Raw genomic sequence first — 19,601 nt, 5'->3', positions numbered from 1 at the left:
ACTCTGAGTCACCTTTACATTAGTTTTCTGGCTCAGTCCAGTCTGGTGAACTGACATCTTAGGGTGTGTTGTTGCTGTCCCTTGGGAGTGATCGTGTGGCAAAGACCAACATTTCATTTGAGGTACCAGGCAAAAACCAACACCGAATAAAAAAATCTTCCACATGCACTAGAAAAGTTGAGTTCACATTTTATGGTATTTTTTTCATCACATCCCAGAGTTCACTTCTGTCCCTAGAGTTTGTTGCCAGCTGGAGTAAATGAAGCATGGGATGAGTTTGTTTGTTCTGAAATGTGTAACTCACTGGGGAGACCAGGGTAGGGACACATAAGGGAAAGGAAGAGAATGATCCTTTCTCAGCAAATAAAACGAAACGTGAAGTCATCACAGTGTGAGGTTGTTTTGGACAAGCAGAATAAATTTTGTGATAGAGTCTGGACAGGATGGTACACAGTCACTGTGCAATGAACTAGAGGACTCTCCAGGGAACAGCTTGAGTGCCATTAGACATGCCCAAAGAACTAGATATTTTATTGAGGACTGATTTATTCAGAAACAGCCATGAAATGAAAACGCTGTGTGAGGCAGAGCGTAGTTTTTCCAATAATATTTTGCACATTTTGAACGTGTGTATATCTCCCACTTAGATGAAATAAAAATTTTTTTACATGGATTTAGATGTTTTCTGGATTGTTTAATTTCATCTAGCATTGCTTGGCTCTAATTGACCACAAAATCTTCCTTGATGGGCAATAAGCACAGGTTTTACAGAAATAATTCTGGCTCATGTTCTGCAAAGAAGTGGTGGTATTCTGTCTGACCTTCAACCCAGTAATGCAAACAATCATAAATTTAAAACAAAATAATTTTGGATTACGTTAAAATAACTCTGGCAAAAAGACCCCAAACCAAACCAGGACATTAGGACTTACAGCTCATAAATATGTAGGTGAACAAACCCTAAGTACAGTAATACCTTATTCAGTGTCAGTCATCTAGCTCCAATCCAAAAGGCTAGCGTCCTCCTTGTCTTCTAAAACAGATCAGCATATCTCTACAATGGAAATGAATGTGATTTTTTTCTCTGCCATTTTAATCTGTTTTCCAAGGAAATCCAAGTGCCCCAGTTTGCTCCCACATGTAAAGACATCCCAAAGGCAAACTTTTAGGATTATTTTACCTACAAGGAAATATATACTGTTGTTGAAGATATAATGCATATTTATGCTAGGGTTACCACTCCCATTTTGCACATCAATGAAGCCGTAAAGCAAATGAAAGGTCCACATTTGTGAAGACAAAAGTAGTAATTTCTGCTCTGAGTGACTTGAGTGAGAAACGAGGGCATTCAGTACTTCACATCTAGATAGCTTCAGTATTACAGATATACATAGGACAAATTTAGCTCTGAGTATCTCAGTATCTCCTCTGATCACCAGCATAGGGAATAACACAAAATTCTCTTTATTATTCTTTCACAATGTTTTACTTTTTAACTATTTTCCAGCAAGTTAACAGAACTTGTTTGCAACAGGCAAAAGGTAGTTGAGATTGCTTCATAAAAACATGTGAATTCTTTCCTTTTGCTGGCCTTCTGTAGAAACGAGATGCCCACCATTGTGTACATATCCCATAGGAGTGCTTCCAACAGCTGCCAGCTCTTGACACCTGCATTAGGCTGTGGACATCTCTCTCTCCAGATATAGTCATACTGAAAAAAGCATTACTCCCAGCCAGACCCTAACCCATGCTGCACCGCCTCCAATCTGACCACTGAGTTGATCATACGAGCATTTTCTAACTCAATTTACTCCCCCCCAAAATTGCGTTATTTTAAATAACAAGGCTTTGCTAACCAAGGTCAATGTGATATAATCAGGTTAGGGGACGCCTTTGCAAGCAGCTCAGCTGGGCAGGTTCAAGAGGTGGTGACAAGATGATGAAGTTGGCTGGAGGTGATTGTGTCTTCAGAGAGCTACAGGACTTCACAACAGTTGCACAGCCTTCAGACTACAGAACTCATAAGCCTAAGGTCTTCCTATAACACAACTGTTTGGGGTTTTTTCCTTTTTCTTGTATGTACTATTCCTCACTCTTGATGCTCATAATTTTAACTATCAACTGATTGATTCACTCTGCCACTCTTGTCAAAGAAGGTGAAAATGGTTCTTACTAATGCATATATTCTAATTTTGTGATGAGAAACCTTTTTCTGTACGAAAATATGCAGCAAATTCTCCTACTATTTCATTTGCCATTTAATCAATGTATTCTTAACATGCACATTAAACAGTGCATTGTCAGTTTAATTTGTTAAACTCTTATTGTGGTTCTTTTTCTCATCCCCCTTACTACCTTCTTCCTCAATACATAACCAACATACCATTTTGCATCCCATGTGGGTTTTCTCTGATTTAACCTAGTAAATCTTTTAATTCCTAATTAGGTATTCTGCTCTAGTGCATTCACCCATGAAAGAGCCTGGACAGCTGAAGCTAAGAAAAAACACTTTCATTTTCCTAGATACTACTGAGTCATTTAATGTAAAATACACATGCAGTGGCACAGTTTGTAATTTCAGATTTTATCATCCACGAGTTTCAGAGCTGAGTCAAACCTAATCAGGTTTTTGACGAAGAGATAAAGATTCAAGTCTAGGTTGGAACAGCTTAACAATGGTGAGTTACTGAAAAAAGTAGTTGTGTAAAAGCAAGGAAGAGTAGAGAGACTGAAATTTAGCTCCAAACCACTGGTGTGAAATGTGGATATCAGCACAAGTAGTCCAAAGCAGGACTTGGAGTTTAATTAATTCTTGCTGCTTAGTTATCAGGTATTTCAATTTAAATTAATGGTTCAAATCAAGGTGTTAAAATAGCAAACAGGCAATCTATATTTTAATCATAAGTACTATTTCTGTTTGTAATTTATATTTTTAGCTGTGTTTTTCCCCAAAAAAAGGTTGATGATAATTGATTTGGGACACACGTATTGGAAATTCTTTTTGATAACTGGGAAAGGTATTTCAGGAAGATTTTAAGTGGACGTATATTTTAATTTTGTTATGTTAGACCATGCCATATGATTCATTTTGATTTACTTTATAACAATTCATAATTTAATCATGATTGATTGTATTAGAATTGAACAGATATTAAAAACACATTTGAAAATGCACACACACACACAATGTTTTAAGCGCCATTGCCCTGAGGAAGGAAAAATAAAGTCCTTATGACATTGAATTTTATTTATAATTACGTGATGTCCTGAACAAAGAAAGTATCATGTGGTGTTAGTGAACTGATTGTACTGCTCCTGGTGATCAGGGCTTGAATTTTCCCTAGTTAATTATTAGCATTTAAATTATAAGCAGAGATATTTTAAACTCTTTCTACTGTTAATAAAAAGAGCCAGACACTTCCATTGTATGAATCATATTTTGACTTCAGCCACTCTTTGAAGATGCCTCGCTTTCTTCTTTGGTTAAAGAGGAAGCCTATACTCACTGCACTCCTAATTCAGATATGATAATAGAGCTTGCTCTTTAGTACCATCTTATGGTTTCACTTCTTAGGATTTCCTTCTGTCATAGCTCATAAGTCTTTCCACGTTTTTCCTTGTTATACCTCTGTTTCACTAGCACCTTGTGACCTCTAAAAGTTATCCCAGCTTCCAAACTGCACATTTTTATTTCAGTTTCAGTGAGTCTTGTTTTCCTGGAAATCAAAGCTAAATTTCTCTGATTGTGCTCAGGGTCTTTAATTGTCAGGGTGGGTGTTCATCTTATAGGGTTTCTTCAGCAAACACTAAAACAAAAAATTAGTCTCATTGCTAGAGGAGTCCCATTCTGCAGCTAATTTATTTTTTCCCCCCAAATCAGGTTCCAAAATTTGTTTTCAAAATCTATGCTGTATGTAAATGCTGGTTTATGTCAAGATTTTTTTCTTAAACAAAATTTTCTGTTGTTTTTTCTATTTCACTTTCCTACTCTTTCCTGTTAGAAGCCTAGTTTTGGGAGTTGGTGAGTACCTTCTCATTGGAGTTGGGTAGGCTTTAAGGTGTGTCTACCCTACATGGCCCACATCACTCACATTGCAAAGATAACTTCCCTGTTTGCTACCATTTACAAGACACATTAAGAATCCTGCAAGATCTGTTCCTTCAGCTCCTACAGTGTCTGTGGATTTAAAAATGCCAACAGTATTAAGACAGATGGATCCCTACTATAAACAAGAATTTCTATGTACCAGTGTGAGCTACAAAAGAGAAAAGAAACACAACAAAAAGAAAACCCTTTCTGCACAGAAGTGCCAGCTGCACTCTTTGACTTCTGGACATATCTAAAACACTAAAAACAGACATGAAGAAAATACTCTAAATTTGTTCTTGTTGTTATTGTCACTAAGGAAACAATTTCCTAGGAATCTGCAAGTTGAGTATACAGACTCTTTGATGTGCAGCCAACTCTCTCTTCCAACACACTTCCCAGCCTTCTGGAGAATCAGGTCTGCCCACCAAGGGAGATCTCTCCTGCTCTGTCTCAGTTGAGTCCTTATTTCATGTGGAGATTGAACTCTGATGCTTCAGAAGAGCCATAACATGAGATATCAAAGCATGAGATATCAATGAGTCATGACTACACCAAGGGATTTTGCCTTAAAATACTCCCCTCTGCAGTCCAACAGCACTGCCAGGAGGCCTAGAATAGCAAGGAGCTAGGGAATGTGGGAGGCACAAGACAATTTTTTCTGTCTCTTCACTTGTGGTGTTGTTTTCAGCCATACTTCACCTCCCCTGACCCCCACTTTAGTTTAGATGTATGCGGCTTTTTGCATTGAGGCCAACAGGGTACGTATAGGTTGTTCAACCTCTTCAGCCCTTCAAATAGAATGGTCATCTGCAAACTGCCCACTGGGAATGATGTATGAAATTTGATAATCTCTGAACTGTGCCCAGGCATTGTAAAGAAGAATCTTTGCTGACCTGTCTGCAAACCCATTCAAAATGTCATGCAAATAATTTAACATTAATTTAATAACAGTTTAATGACCAAATTTCAGATGTCCAGGATGTTCTCTAGTGGTCTTTAATTTCTCAGTATTGGCACAGTCACCATATTCCACAGTTGTAGAGCGACTTGTATCCCATGGAACTTGTTAAACAATGTATTCTGCTGAAATACATTCAAACAGGAACATGCATGAAGATGTCCCCTGTCACCAGTTCTGCTGCAGACTAAGAAGCAAATCGTGGCTAAATTCATTGAAAAGAGACACAGCTTGTAACAGGCAGCAACTAAGGAACAGTATTATTTGTTTTAATTACTGGGGTTCAGGCAAGACTTACAGACAATGGGCCAAGTAGAATATGTGCAAAGACTTCAGTAATATAAAATAATTTCAGAGCATTTGAGCTTTGAAAGTACTTTCTCATTACCATTGACAGGTGTCCATGTCAGATCTTACTTTCCAATGTTCCTTGGAAGTGTCAATGAGGGTTAATGTACCGTTATGTTCATCCAGGAACCAGAACATCTCCTCATAGACAAGTTTACTTCTGGTGTGTCCCTAGCTCCTTGCAGTCTCTAATCTTCTATTTCCCTTCCCCTTGTATAAAAGCATAATCTGGCCCTCTGTAACTCTCCTTTGTGTGGCCTCTAGACCAAAAATGCTTAAAAGGTCTAAAAGCAAAGCTATTCTGTCCAAATAAACAGCTGGACCACAGTGAATCCATCTGTCAATGGCAACAATTCAATAACCACTGAGCAATCCTCCACCAAGGTAAAATCTATCTGTCCAGCCAGCCAGAAACCTTTGCTTTTATATTAAATTCATCACCCACTTTCATATCAGAAGTGTTTTCTCAGCTATTTATTTGTGAATAAGAAGGAGCTCAAGGAACCGAACTGAGTAGCCAACAAACACCAATGGTGGTTTCATAGCAGGGGCAAGGAAAAGAAATGGACTTTACTGTTACAGCTGCATTGCTCAGTACATCAGGTCTGGGACCCTTCCTTGGCCTTGAGGTCCAGTAACATGTCATCACTTTTACCCATTCTGCTAAACTGTTTTAGCACAAATTAGAATAGCCTTATCCAAACTGCCTATGAGAACAGACTCTGGGCCATGATTTTCCCTGAGCACTGTTTGTAATTGTGGTGTTGGCCTTTATTTGTTAAATATCTATTTATTATATGCTGCATAGAGGGCAACTCATTTAGAAATCAGATTCTCCCAGGTTATTGCAGATTCTTCCTGCTTTCCTCCCATTAGAGCAGTGTAAATGATTATCTGTTTTCCTAACCATGTCCAGTCTAATTGGTATTCATACCAGTACCGAGTCAAGCAAATGCACCATTGATGAACAGATCTTACTGAAAACAATTTCTTCCACATCAAGGGAGATTTATTTTATCTTGAAAAGACAACAGAAATTTCTGTCATTGCATATCATAAAAGTAAAAAGGCACATTGCAAAACCTAAGCAATTGATAAATGTTTGATGAGTCTGTTCTCTAAGCACGTAAAAGCTCTGAGGTTGTGAATTTTCCACAGATCATTCCTTATTAACTACCAATTTAGGATAATGACAGCAATACTTTTAAGAAATCTTTTGGGAGAATAAGAGTAAGTATTCACTTTTGAATTCTGTAAATCTATGAAGGAAATATTTTGATTTTTTTTTTTACTTCAAATCTATTAACCCTGATGTCTCATCCTTGTCATAGAAGGCCTTCGTTTTATAAATCCACGATGAGAATTAAGAGAGTATTTTGACAGCAACAGTATATGAAACCTCAGAGAAAGTGTACTCAACTGTTAGCTTTTCTGCAAATTTTCTATATATCTTTATGCAAATAAAAGCAGATTTCCCTCCAGTCACTTCAGACATATACTCTGTGGATGTTTATAGATAACCGTGTCATCCCAGACTCCCTTAATGGACAGTGGGGAAAAAAGGCCATGCTGGGACACAAGTAATCTGATTTACTTTAAAATACTGCTTCAGGAAGAAAATTAATTGAATCCTATATTCTTATGCTCTTTAGATGTATCTCAGATAAAGATACACTGTAGAAATCTATTTAAACTGTAAGCTCTCCAGGTGTCTCATGTGAGGGTCTGGTGCTTTTGCAATGGAGCTTCATTGCTATTGGAGCAACATATTGAAGAAATTACCAAATGAACAAACAAATTTCTATATATAAACTGATTCATTTAAACAATTTATTTCAAAAGAATTCAAAGAACATTAGTAGAATATTTGCTGAGAGAGGTATTAAGAAATGAGGGTCATCCCTCGTGGATTCAGTGGTGGTGTAGTAAGGCCAAGTTGCAACAAGCAAGAATAGTATATTTAACAAATATTTCAACATCACTGACATTAATAACAGAGATTCCTTCCCTTAGCTCATTGTAAAACTAAGAGGGGAAAACTCAAAACAGCAGGTGGAGCAATGTATAAGTCACACTCTACTTTGCCTGCTTTGCATTGTTACTTATGGGTCACTAAAGAGAGCAGTCTACTGATATAGAGATAAAGAATAAGGTGTGGAATCATACAGAATATTTTGTAAAGCCAGGCATTAAAATATAGAGCTGTCAGCCATGGATCTCACCTTAATGTTGGCTGAAGTCATGACACTCGTAAGTAGCCTGAATCCCAATTGAACAAAGAGACCACATAGCAAAAAGGGTACTGAACAAGCATGGCACATAGTGGAGCAGAAAGAATTTGGAAGAATGTGCATTTCTTTACTCTTTCATTCATTTGATTATTAAATGGGCTGGCAAATCGGTATGGTTCATTTCGTTGAGTATGGAGGAGTTTAAATCTTTTTAGAGACTAGCTCTTTGTTGAAGTCTAAGGTCAGCTTCAGATGATGTCACTACTACCAATTCAATTTAGAGCATGTTAGATTTTTTTTCTTTCTTCATGTTCCCTTACATCAGCCCTTTTTCTTAGCCTTCTTGATCTCAGAGGAGAAAAAGTTAATACAATGTTTAGGGTTGCTCAAAGTCAAGACAGGCAAATGAAGGGACAACATTCTGATCTAAGTTGCTCTGCCAGCCAAGGAAGCCAAGTCTTGAGATGCACTTTGAGGAAAGATGGACGTTATTATATTTTGAGGGTAGTTGCAGAGATGTGAAACAGCAAGATACATTCAGACATCTTCAAGATTGTCTTAATCTTTGTGATTCTTGATACAAATGCCCATTGTTTTCTGTAGTACAGGTTATGATCTCTGGTCTGATCTTTTACCTGTTGCAGGATAAATGTAAATACTAAGGCACTAAAGCTGGTGATTTTTCAGAGTCACACGGAAGTAGTAGCACACTAGGGTGATGCATTTTGGAAATAGCAAGGACCGAGCAGAAAGCATAGAAAAACTTTGCAGGTTGGAACCCTGAAGCCCATGGATCACAAGCTGTAACATTTTGGGTTAAAGCTCTCAAAGTTGATTTAAAAAATGCAAGTTTGAACATGCTGCTAAAAGAGTGATATGGATTAGCTTGGACAAGCAGTCAGATATGCCTGCATATTCTTTTCAGTCTGGTCAATTTAGATGAAATGGGTAGATCTCACTTAACTTTTTCAAACCATCTTGTCTGACTTACCTGGCTCTTCCACAGCACTCACTGCCCAGTATCCCCACATAGTTAATGGAGGTAAAAAGGATGCCCAATTCACATGAATTATTTTAGAAACCTACTTTGGGATCAAAAGAATTGAAGTCTGGACTCCACTGCCTATAAAGACAGCATATAATAGCCATTTAGTCCTACACAGAAATCTGCAAACACAGAAATTTTATGTTTTTAGAGCAAGTAATTATAAGTGAAGTAAAAGGGAAATTATGTAAAATTATACACAATTGTCTGAAAATTCTGACAACCTCTGATTTAAATGAAGGGATTTTGAATTTTTAACATTTCACTCTATGACATGCAGCATGGAATAGTCTGTCAGTTCATTAAGCAGAATAACAGGTGAAAGTTTCTCCAGTCAGTGAAGAAATGAATGGCATCTTAATGTAAAGGCGAGCTTCCTTTTCACCTTTTAAGAAAGTAGCCATGTGTTACAAATTATCTGATCTAAATTGTGTTAAGCTATTACATTGTTGCTTTCATGCCCATATTTTTAATGACAATAAACCTTTTGTGGCTGTGAAACATTTGACAATGGGTCACATCCACTGTACTGCATAATACAGTAGTGGTGCACATGAAACTGCTGCAAAATATACATAACCTACTTATCGAGGTTTGTCTCAGAAGTTCTTTGGGAATAGTAGAGTAGCTAAATTATGCCCTTGTTCTAATTCAGTAGGGACAGCAAGAGGTCAATTTAATGAGCTATCAGAAGAAAAAAATTAAAAATCAAGACAACAGAGTCAAAATAGAGGCTCTTCGTTTGGAGAATCTTTTATTGTTTCTGCTTAGGAGGATGGGAGGCTTATTTAGCCAGATCAAGAAGCTACAGATAAAATGGATCTTAAAAAGTTAAAAAACCCCTTTTTCTTTCAGGGAGAGTTACATCAGAGCTTTTCCAAAATGATGCACACAAAGCTCCCCAGAAGAGCTTCAGGAAGCTGGGCCTATCAGAATAATATTAAAGACTGGTGCTTTGAAGAGTTTTGCTTTAAATAGATCACATTTTGCTTTAATCACCTTGGACCCAGCTCCATGTTTTCTGGAGCTAGAGAACATGCCAGAAAAAAAGCAAGCAAAGAAAAGTAATACAAGCCTTCACCAAAGTAGGTGTATAGCTGACATCCTTCATTCCAAACTGGAGAGTTTGGAGAAACTGAGACAATCAGGTAGTAAAGTCAATAGCACTAGGGAACTTGGACGGAAAGATCTTTCTGCATTAAAGATGCAAAAACTTCAGGGAACCTACATCTCAAGGAAGCTGGGAAAAGTCACAAGGAAAAACTCCAGACTGAAGCTGGTGAATTATGAACAAAGAACCTAGAAGTAACAGGGGAGAGAAAGCTGGGCAACAGAAGAGCTGTGTCTTGGACACCCAGAAGTGTCATGTTAAAGTGAGAATATTCAGCCAGGTTCCCATAAGGGAAGCAAGATCACAGGTATGACCTCAGCACATCTGTCGTGGATTGACCTTTTCCTCTGCTTGAGATTACAACAGTGATGATGCATGAATGAAGGGAGAATGGCTAAGGTAACAGGACAGAGCCAGCATGGACTAGTGAGCTGTGCAAGGCAACATACTAAACGATGAAGCACAGCCTGGGAATACTTCAGCCAGAAATTATATATAGAGAGAAACACCTTCTAGATTATTCAGTCACAGGATGACCAGGAGCTGCCTGTGGTAGTTGAACCTGAAGAAAGTGAATGCAGCCTCAAGGTCGTCTCAGGGAAAATAATTCCAGGAATGATTTGGAGCTAAGTAGATACACCTGCAATGTAGTAATTCTTCTGTGGCCATTTTGTGGCCCAGTATCTTAACTGTGATATCCCAAGGCAGCAATACCAAAGGGTATTTCCAAGCCCTACATGAGAATATATGAAAATCAACTGAACTCTTTGTTTGTATAGTAAGAGCACTGAGGCCAAGATTTGATCACTGTCACTCTAAACCATCAGGAGGTATCAGAAACCCAGGACATGATTCAGACTGCAGATTAAACCATCTCAGTGACATTTATTGATGACCTTTCAGGTTAAAGAGTTACAGAGCTCACTCTACAGTAGATAACTATATTTATCTACATTAAAAGGCTGGTGTTTGGTGTCACCAATATCCCAGGGTATTTTACCTGCCCTCATACAGAGGGTAGAAGATGTGGTGTAGATAAGCATCATACGTATAGATCCCTAGTGGATGCTAGATATCCCAGAGGATCTCAGATGGCACTTAACACCTATGTTTAGGTGACTGAACCGTGTCCTAAATCTCCTTTGACTATAACAGGAGCTTATGTACTTAGATAGAGGTAGACACTTCAACATACATAGCTATCTTTAGGTGTCTTAATCTGCAAGCCGAATCCCATTTCTGGGATAAAAACTATCTGAGCAAAAGAGACCTGCAAGTCTTCGACACAGAGGACAGAGAATTAGTCGAATACCAGAGGTTAAAATCTGTCAGGGATACACTTGCTGGGGGAACTAAAAAGGCTGTGACATTCATTTCTTCTCTTCTGTATAACATTCCGACTTTGGTAGTCTCTGAATACTCTTTTCTATGACCATCATTACTACATCCAGCTGTGGTACAAAGAACAAGTCAGAGAACAAAAAGCTAGAGAATACAGAGCGGTGTCCAGAGGCTTGAATGCTGCAGAGAAGCAACTTCAACATGGCTAATAATGGCTTTTCATGATGCTCTCTCCTCTGCAGTCACCAAGTACTATTCTCTAATGAAGTTTATTCCAGCTGTTTGCTCACTGTACATTATCACCTCAGCTAACTAACCCATTCAGTAGCACAAAAACACCATCCAAGCTGTCAAACTTGATGCAACTTGAATGAATGAGTGTGGATTGTGGAAACCAAGGCTCCAGTGACAGCTGTGACACATTCACAGCCTTAGTCATGAAGACTTTAAGCATCTGTGGTATTTCTGATGCTCTCTCATCTCCTCTGCATCTTAAGCTAGAGCACAAAGCTCCTGGAAGAAATCCAAAGATCCAGCTCTCTAAAACACAGGAAATAAGTAACTTTACCAACTTTAACTTGGGTCTTTATATAATGCACTTGTGCTGGCTTCTTTGTAAAATTTGTTTCTAGGCCAACTCTACGAAAGTTCTGTTGTGTGTCCAAAATCTTAGTATGTGCTAAGGCCAAGCTCATATTTGGCTTTTGGTATTAGCTACATCAATTTATGAATTTAGATTACAAAAACTGCTTTTCAAAAGGAAATGTCTTTTACTTATGACCATGAATGTGCCATTTTATATTTTTACTAGAAATAAAAAACTTCTATAAACTTACTTCAAAAATATGACAGTAAGAGCAGAAACAGAAATGTTATGTCTTGATAAAGTCTTACCATTCCAGGAAAAGGAATTAATAGTTAAGAATATCTTAGCTATTTTAAGCTTGCTTTCCAAAAAAATATAATTTCCTTCCACTGTGAAGTGTATCTTTTACTACAACAACTTTAATTCCAGTCTACATATCAATGTGTTCTCAGAGGTTTATGTATTTATTTTTTTAATTATTTGAATTTCAATAAATATTTTTTAAAGGCTATAGTTAAGGAGCAAGGTGTTAGTTAAATCCATTTATCGACTGACTGGGAGTTTTTGTTCGCTTCAGACAGAGGGTGGATGCACTATAATAAGAAAGCATTGAGCTACTGATTTATGGCAAAAAGCTGGCTTTTAGGTCACCTAATTCTAAGCGTGTCAAGTTCTCCAAGCTGGTCAAAATGTATTTCACAAGGTGCCAACCCTAAGCTAATGAGGTCTGGTCAGCATTCATCTGCATCTTCTTTCAACTTATAGTGTAGCTATTCACAAGAAGGGTATATTATATGAGGCTTGAAGCATTGCACAGCTTCTGGCTGGCTCAGAGAACAGGCAGAGCAAGTTTGCATCTGCCTGATGAAAATCATGTAGCCATCCCAGATGTGTCGCTGTGTTGATGTATCCCCACCTGTCCACAAAATGACATACAAGCTTCAGCTGGCAAATCCCTCTTAGTAACTGGGCATGCTCTGAAGAGAAAAAGTGTTGATACACTGAAGAAGCCTCTGAAATTTGAAATAATCAATGAATAATTAAAAAACAAAAAGACAGATAGAGTGTCGCCTGGGACACATGCAAGGGACAGGCTGAGTCTGCTGCTGGTTGGTTAAAGGGAAGATAGGGGTGAGGAAGCTGTGGGGGCCACCACAGCAGTCTTGGGATTTGCAGAAACCTTAACATCTATCATGATTTGCTATTGTTGTGAGCTAGCAAAAAATACCAGTCTTCTCCCTGAGCAAAGATGGGAGCAAGAGTGGAATTATGCTTCATTGGGATATCTCTAAGATATCATGGAAGGATTAATCTCACTGATTTTGAATGTTTATCTCTGAGCCAGCTGTTGCCAGAACCTCCATCTGACCCACTTCAGGATGACCCACCCTCCCCCACTTATAATATAGTGAATATAGTGAATTGGGGTGATTATGTTACCAAAAATCCGGAATAAAGAACTTATCAACACCAATTTGATGCAGATAAGCAGACACTTCTTTATTGACGGCCGGACGCACAGGGGAGTGTTCTCACCAACAGCGCGTACCAAGCACTAAAATCATACATCTTATATAGAACTTACTCATACATATTCATTAAGTGTTCATACATAAATATACAATTTCCAAGAAATCATTAACATACTCTCTGCCTACTTCCGATTCTGCGTACTAAGGATTAGAAATGCCTAGAAATGAGTCTGGGGTGTAATGTGAGTAGGTGGTTCATGGGTTGGTGGTCGCGATCTTCCCTTGCCAGAATTACCTTTTGCTTAAGGACACAGTTTTCTTGGCAGGTACCTGTAAGCTGTTATGGTTGTTTTCCCCAGTTCCCATTAATCCTAGACTTTGACAACTACTTGCATTCTCCTGGTCCTGTATATGTATTATAAATCAACTTACAAATCAGTTTGTATTTGGTTACCTAGGTTCCAAACGTTTCTACTAGATGATTATAACCAATCTCTTCGGCCTTGGTATGGAGCTGTATAGGGCATTTTAAAGTAGCAGTCGGTTGCTGGTATAAATTACAACCAATAAAAATTTTTACTAAATATTTCTTATGATTGTATATTTCTATTAAATCAAACACAATTACTTCTATTTATTGGTAAATCAATAACAATTACCTTGGATGTGAGTACCTAGTTTTCAGATGCTTAAGTGAGAGTAGATGAATATCAGCCAGGCTGCCAAACACTTCTCCTGAGTGAGAAAGTCTTCCTACACAGGAAATAAATGATAGTTTTGCCAGGAGATCCTTTGGGGCAAAGTTTTCACCTTGAGAACTAGGCAATTTATACTTCCTCCACTTCTCAAAAATGGACCTAATGACTACTCCCTGCAAAAGAAGAACTTGATTCTGTCACTTTTCCCTTCTGTAAAGGTATTTTTCTGTAAGAATCCCCACCCAATCAGATAGGACAAGATACTGTCCCTTGCCGGAAAAGAAAGTAGCAAAACTTGCCTCATTCTGAGGAACTAAAGAATAAAAATCATAAATCTACCATGCAGATTAAAAGGGCTTTTCCTGTCCTAACCATCTGCTCCATTCAGCAGGCCCAACAAATCATAGATAAGGGACTATAATTACCCCTCCATTTGCAGCTCCTGATTGTGACCCAATCATCTCTAATAGAGTACAGTAGCCATTGTGATTGGGGCTTTTTGTGAAATACCTCAACAAGGGACGGACAGTGCTTCAAACAGATGTGGCAGAAGTGTAATATTGTTATGTTCAATAAGGAGCTCTTAGACTTCAAAATTCCCAACATGTTATAAACATGTTATTATTATTAATATTGCTGTAACTATTAAGAAGAAGAATAGATTATATAAATATTTATCCCCTTTTTTTTCAGTGTTAAGAGTCAATTATGAGTTATGCAAACATAAACTAGAATTATTGATTCAACTTCTTTGGTTTGTTGGGTTTTTTTCAAACTCAGTAGTATTAAGCAGAGGTTTTCACACCTTTTAAAACTTTTTAATAAAAGAATCTCTCAAATAAATAGATCAGAGCAGTTTCAGAACATAGTCTTACCTTAAGCCATCCAAGAGGAAAATGTCACACCTGAATGAACAGGAATGAGACTGTCAGGATGACTCCAGGGCAGATAAACTCTAATGTCAAATGCAAATCAGCTCATTTCATGGGACAATTATAAGAATTTGTATTCAATAGTAATGTAGAAACAGAGCAGCAAACAAGAGTCCCTGCAACTGCAGCTATATATTTCTGTAGGAACCTTTCCAAGGGAATATTCCTCAGCACAACAGCCATGTTGTTTTTAAATGCCCTGTGTGACAATGCTTCTACCTTTTTTTCAGGAGATGAAATGATTTAGTGCCTCCTAAGAAGTTCTGCCCTGAAGTTATTGACCCAGCTACTCTACAGATCAGCCCATCAACTTGCATGGGGATACAATCAATGAACTGCAGCAAATTACATAAACAAGACTTGAACAATCTGGCTTGTTTTACCTGAGTTCCTAGTTTGTCTTGTGGTGTTAAAAGTTCAAGTCTAAAATGACAGATCAATAAATTCAGAGAGCAAAAGGTGGTCAGAGAATGAAACACAAGCAAAGCCATGGGGTGAGGACTGGACATACCATGAAGTGTCCTGCAAAAAAAGTCTGCCTTTCTTCCCATATATTTGTGCCTTCTCAATTACAATCCAAACACTGTTTCAACAGCCACCACAGACACATGAATTCTAGTACCTGCTAGTGTTGTGAAAAACTACCAAATACCTTTCTGTAGGCAAAACATTTCCGAAGAACAGAACAAGTTCAGCATGGAGGGAACTGGAAAAGTATCTCATCAAGGGATGCTGTATATATTGAGTAGCAGGAGTACTCCGAAAGAGAGCGATGTTACAACTATCCCTGACAATACATTATAAACAAAGATGACTTTAAAGTTGTGGACAGTAAAAAAGAGAGAGTTCCTCACTGGTGCGTTTGCATCCCTTTCAGTAGAGCTGTTCCACTTCTGCACTGGTGTGGAAAACTCACTCCAAAATCCTGTTGACTGTGGTGTGTACTGAATCCTGACACCGCTGTCTTCACAGGTGATATGGGATGGCTGGATGTGAAAGAACAGGGAATGGAAATAAAGGAACACGAGCCAACACAAAAATACAGTTTGCTGACTTAAAGGTTGAGGCTGCACTCTCTGGGCCAAGTAGTAGAGTGAAACAGAATTCTGTATGTCCACTGACTTCTATATCCTGGTATCAGTTTACCTCTCCTGAGAACTGTGGCAAATAAATGACGACTCTGGTAAATCAGAACTGTAAGACCTGATATTTCTGCAAGTCTTTCTGCCAGATATGAGTTACAGCGTGATCCTGTCCTGAGTTTACTTTTTCTCAGTGCTTCTTAACTCAAATACTCTGGTTTCATTAAAAGATAATCTGAGCTAATTTAGGAATTAAACTGTTTGTACTAAGTGTGCTCAGAAGGAAGGAAAGGAAAACAAAATCTGCTACATTGAAATGAATCATCTTGGGGACATGGGTCTCAACTTACCAAAGGCGTAGGCACACATGGAACTCAACCCCAGAAAAAATATCTCCAGGATGCCGGTTCAAGTTAGCCAAATGAAGAGAGATGTGATGAACAAAGGTCTGAATGCGACCAACAGTGCAGCCCATAATCTCAGAAATCTCTGTTTTTCTCTCCCTGGTAGCATCCCACAACAAAGCTTCTGCTATCGTGTTTATGAGCTTCACATATGCACTAACAGCAGACCTAGAGAGCTACATGCAGCTGTGTCACCACCATGCAAACAGCAGACATCTTAAATCTACAGGGAGGAAGGAGCCCTCTGGTTTTCTTTCAGGGATCCCAACGAGTGATGGAAGGCTAAAGCCAAGGAGCGATCACAAAGCTACTTCCCTGGTTGAAGATATGTATTTATCACACATAAAGCCCCCCATGACCTTGGAGTCTGTTCAATGCCAATGGTTATCCTTCTAGTCACTGCACACATGCCTTTGATTGGAGAAAACAAAACAACAAAAATCTTCCACTCCGCAATGTCCAAGATAGATTGCCAATACAATAACAGATAATTGTAGCTCTCCTGAATGAAAAACAAAGCAGCAACTATTGCCCTCAGCGCACAGAAACAGAGGGAAAAAAAGGTATAAAACCATAACCCAGAACTGTAACTGAGGCACAAGCAGAGACATCAGCTTTAATCCAATTCCCATTATTACACTGAATAGTTTTCCTTAATTATTCATCAAATTGGAGCAGTGTTGCCTTACCCATCCTATAGGACAACTTCTTTCAAGACAGCTCCAGTGTGTTTTGCATTAGCCAAGTACAGATGCTTGTATAATGCATTCTTTCTCTGTAGCTATACCAACACCACTTTAAGGAGTTTACCTTCATGCTACTGACAGTAACCTTAAGGAAACATACATGTGCTAGCCATGGAAATATTTCCCCACTGTACCTGACCAGTGTTGCATAGGCGGAATAGAGAAGTGAGATGGCTGCGTACCCAGAAAACATCAAACGAAAATCCAACAGATTAAAAAAACATCTAAAAAGCTACTTCAGTTACATTGCATATTGCCATATCAGTCCAACACTTGCACTGTAATTAACATACACAAGACAGATGGTAATCCATAATACCCTAGGAAAGAATCAGGTCACTTCCTTGCCTTACTCACTTTGGTTAATATTTTTTATTATTATTATAATTACCTTCTGTGTCCCTCCAATATATTCTTCAAGCTAAAGGCCAGGTTCTGTTTACCAGCAGATTAGATGCAGAGGAAAGCCACTGACTTCCAGGGAGTTCTTCCAGACCTGTTTCTATGTAAGCAGGATGATCATCTAGCCATAAACACCAGTATGTCACTAAACAAATCTCTCTTTTTTCATGTATTTTCCAGTCCTGAACAGCATGCTGCATTACCTTTCTCTCCCTGGCTGTAAACTGTTCAGATTCCAACACATACCTGAACTATTTGCATGTTAAATTCACAGCATAGCAGTAAAGAGTCTGTCCTGTATGCTACCCCTCCGATTTAAGATGTGCTTTTCATAAATATGATATTATTAGAACCAGCTGTTCAGATACTGATAAGGAGAAGTGCACAGAGGCATGCAAGCAGAGGTCAAAGGCACGTTAACAGAAATTTTTACTACTGCCCCACAGTAAAAATAGAGAAGTGCTGGTGCACTGCTTGAAGGGTGAATCAGAGTTTCTGCGGCAGGTGAAGATGCAGAACTGCAAAGGGAGCTTTGAGCTCAAAAATGCCAACAGCAGCACGAGGTCTGTTAGCAATCAGGTTTTATTTACCAGCCATATTGTGTTAAAAACAGACGTGATTCCCATACCGAACACGTTAACCTGTCACCACTTGCAAAGGGAGATTTATGTATTTGCAAAGAATCAAATCTCTCCGGCGGACGCATCCTCAGAGCCTGCGGTTCAGGCTGAAGGCAGAAAGCCTGCATGCAATTCCCCCCAGAAGAAGTATTCCCAGGACCCGGGGAAGAGAGGCGAAGAGCCGGTAAAACAATGTCACTCTAAGACAAGCCGCCGGTGCCTTTTCCCTCGCCGGCTGCAGTAGCGACGCTTCGGCATCTCCAGGGTCGGGCCGAGCGGAGCAGAGCCCTGCGGCCGCTGCCCCCCGTGCCCAGCCCCGGCGGGAGCCGGAGCGGTGCCAGCCCGGGAGGAGGTGGCGGAGAGGCCGGAGAAAAGGACTTACCATTGCAGGAAGGATCCGTGCCGGTGCTGGAGATGCTGCATCCCCGCCGTGCCGGTGGGGTGGGAGACGGCGGCGGGGGCACACTAACCGGGTCCCCGGCAGAACCTGCCCGGCGGCGGCGGCGGGCGGCGGTGCAAGGGAGCGGCCGGAGCCGGGCGGCCCCCGCCTCGCTCGCACCGGGCGGAGGAGGGGTCGGCGCCTCCGAAGGGAATCCAAATTCCTCCTCCCTCGCCTGCCGGTCATGTCCAGGCTGCCTTTGCTCAGGGGATGGGCCAAGTCCTGGCCGTGAAGGAATTTGCCATCGCTAAATCAAAAAAAAACCAAACCCAAACCAAAACCACAACCAAAACCCGAAAACAAAAAAAGCCAAAAGGGAGGCAGGTGATTCGCAAACTTTTTTTTTTCCTTTTTTTTTCTTTTTCTGCCTTTTTTTTTTTTTTTTTTTTGGGGGGATTATTGGCGCTCGGGAAATAGGGGGTGGGGTGGGAGAAGCGTATTCAGGCTGGATCAGATGCTCTGCCTGCGAGTCAAGGCTATGGTGTGCTCGCCCCTGTATTTCTGCCTGTGTGTGTGATTCTCATACCCAGACAATGCTCTGCAAAACGAGCTGGTCCTGCGGAGAAAGGCAAACACCTCCTCCCCCAAGTGCCTGAGGAAAGGAAAGGGGATATGGAACCAATAGCTTTTCCCTGGCTAGTCTCATTAATATGGAGAAAGAGAAGGAAACCAATGAGGACGAGCGGGAGGAGGGGTTTATTCAAATCAAGCTTAAATCAAGCACTTTTTTTTTCCTCTTTTTCTGTCCTCCTTCTACCTCCCCCAAATCCTCCTTCTCCCTGACATCTAAGCACGGTGCTGCTGTCCCAGATATTTTATTTCTTTTTTAATTAATGTGACGGTGTCAGCAAAACACAGTGGTGGGAGGGTGGATGGCATCGCTGCTGGAATGGGGGTGTGTGGAAGGGGGGGTGTGTGGAAGGGTGGGTGAAAGGAGGCAATTTCTCCCTGAGATGCAGAAGAGTTGATTGCAAAAAAACCCGATAAAGTAGCTGGAGTTGTCAGGGAGGGGAACTGAGGGGACGCAGAGCAGGAATTTCACCTGGAAGCACCATTTTGCAGATGGTATTTGCAGATGGGCAGCCAGCCCGTGTCC

General features: G+C 39.8%; 1 protein-coding gene across 7 annotated transcripts in view; it reads right to left on the bottom strand.

The window, feature by feature from the left end:
- Positions 1-19,300, bottom strand: part of ADCYAP1R1 (ADCYAP receptor type I) — a 142,333-nt gene extending 123,033 nt beyond the window's left edge. For 2 of the 7 annotated variants that reach the window (XM_074869602.1, XM_074869608.1), the window contains exon 1: positions 18,449-19,300. The gene's annotated coding sequence lies outside the window, so the exon portion shown is untranslated. The remainder of the gene's footprint in view (positions 1-18,448) is intronic. The other 5 variants (XM_074869616.1, XM_074869623.1, XM_074869630.1 and 2 more) reach the window with 4 other exon arrangements.
- Between the last annotated feature and the right edge of the window lie 301 nt (positions 19,301-19,601).

The sequence above is a fragment of the Strix uralensis genome, chromosome 1 (genome assembly GCF_047716275.1).
Source record: "Strix uralensis isolate ZFMK-TIS-50842 chromosome 1, bStrUra1, whole genome shotgun sequence".
In the NCBI taxonomy this organism is placed as follows: Eukaryota; Metazoa; Chordata; class Aves; order Strigiformes; family Strigidae; genus Strix; species Strix uralensis.
Note: the sequence above shows the minus strand (reverse complement) of the source record. Positions and strands in the feature narration are given on the sequence as shown.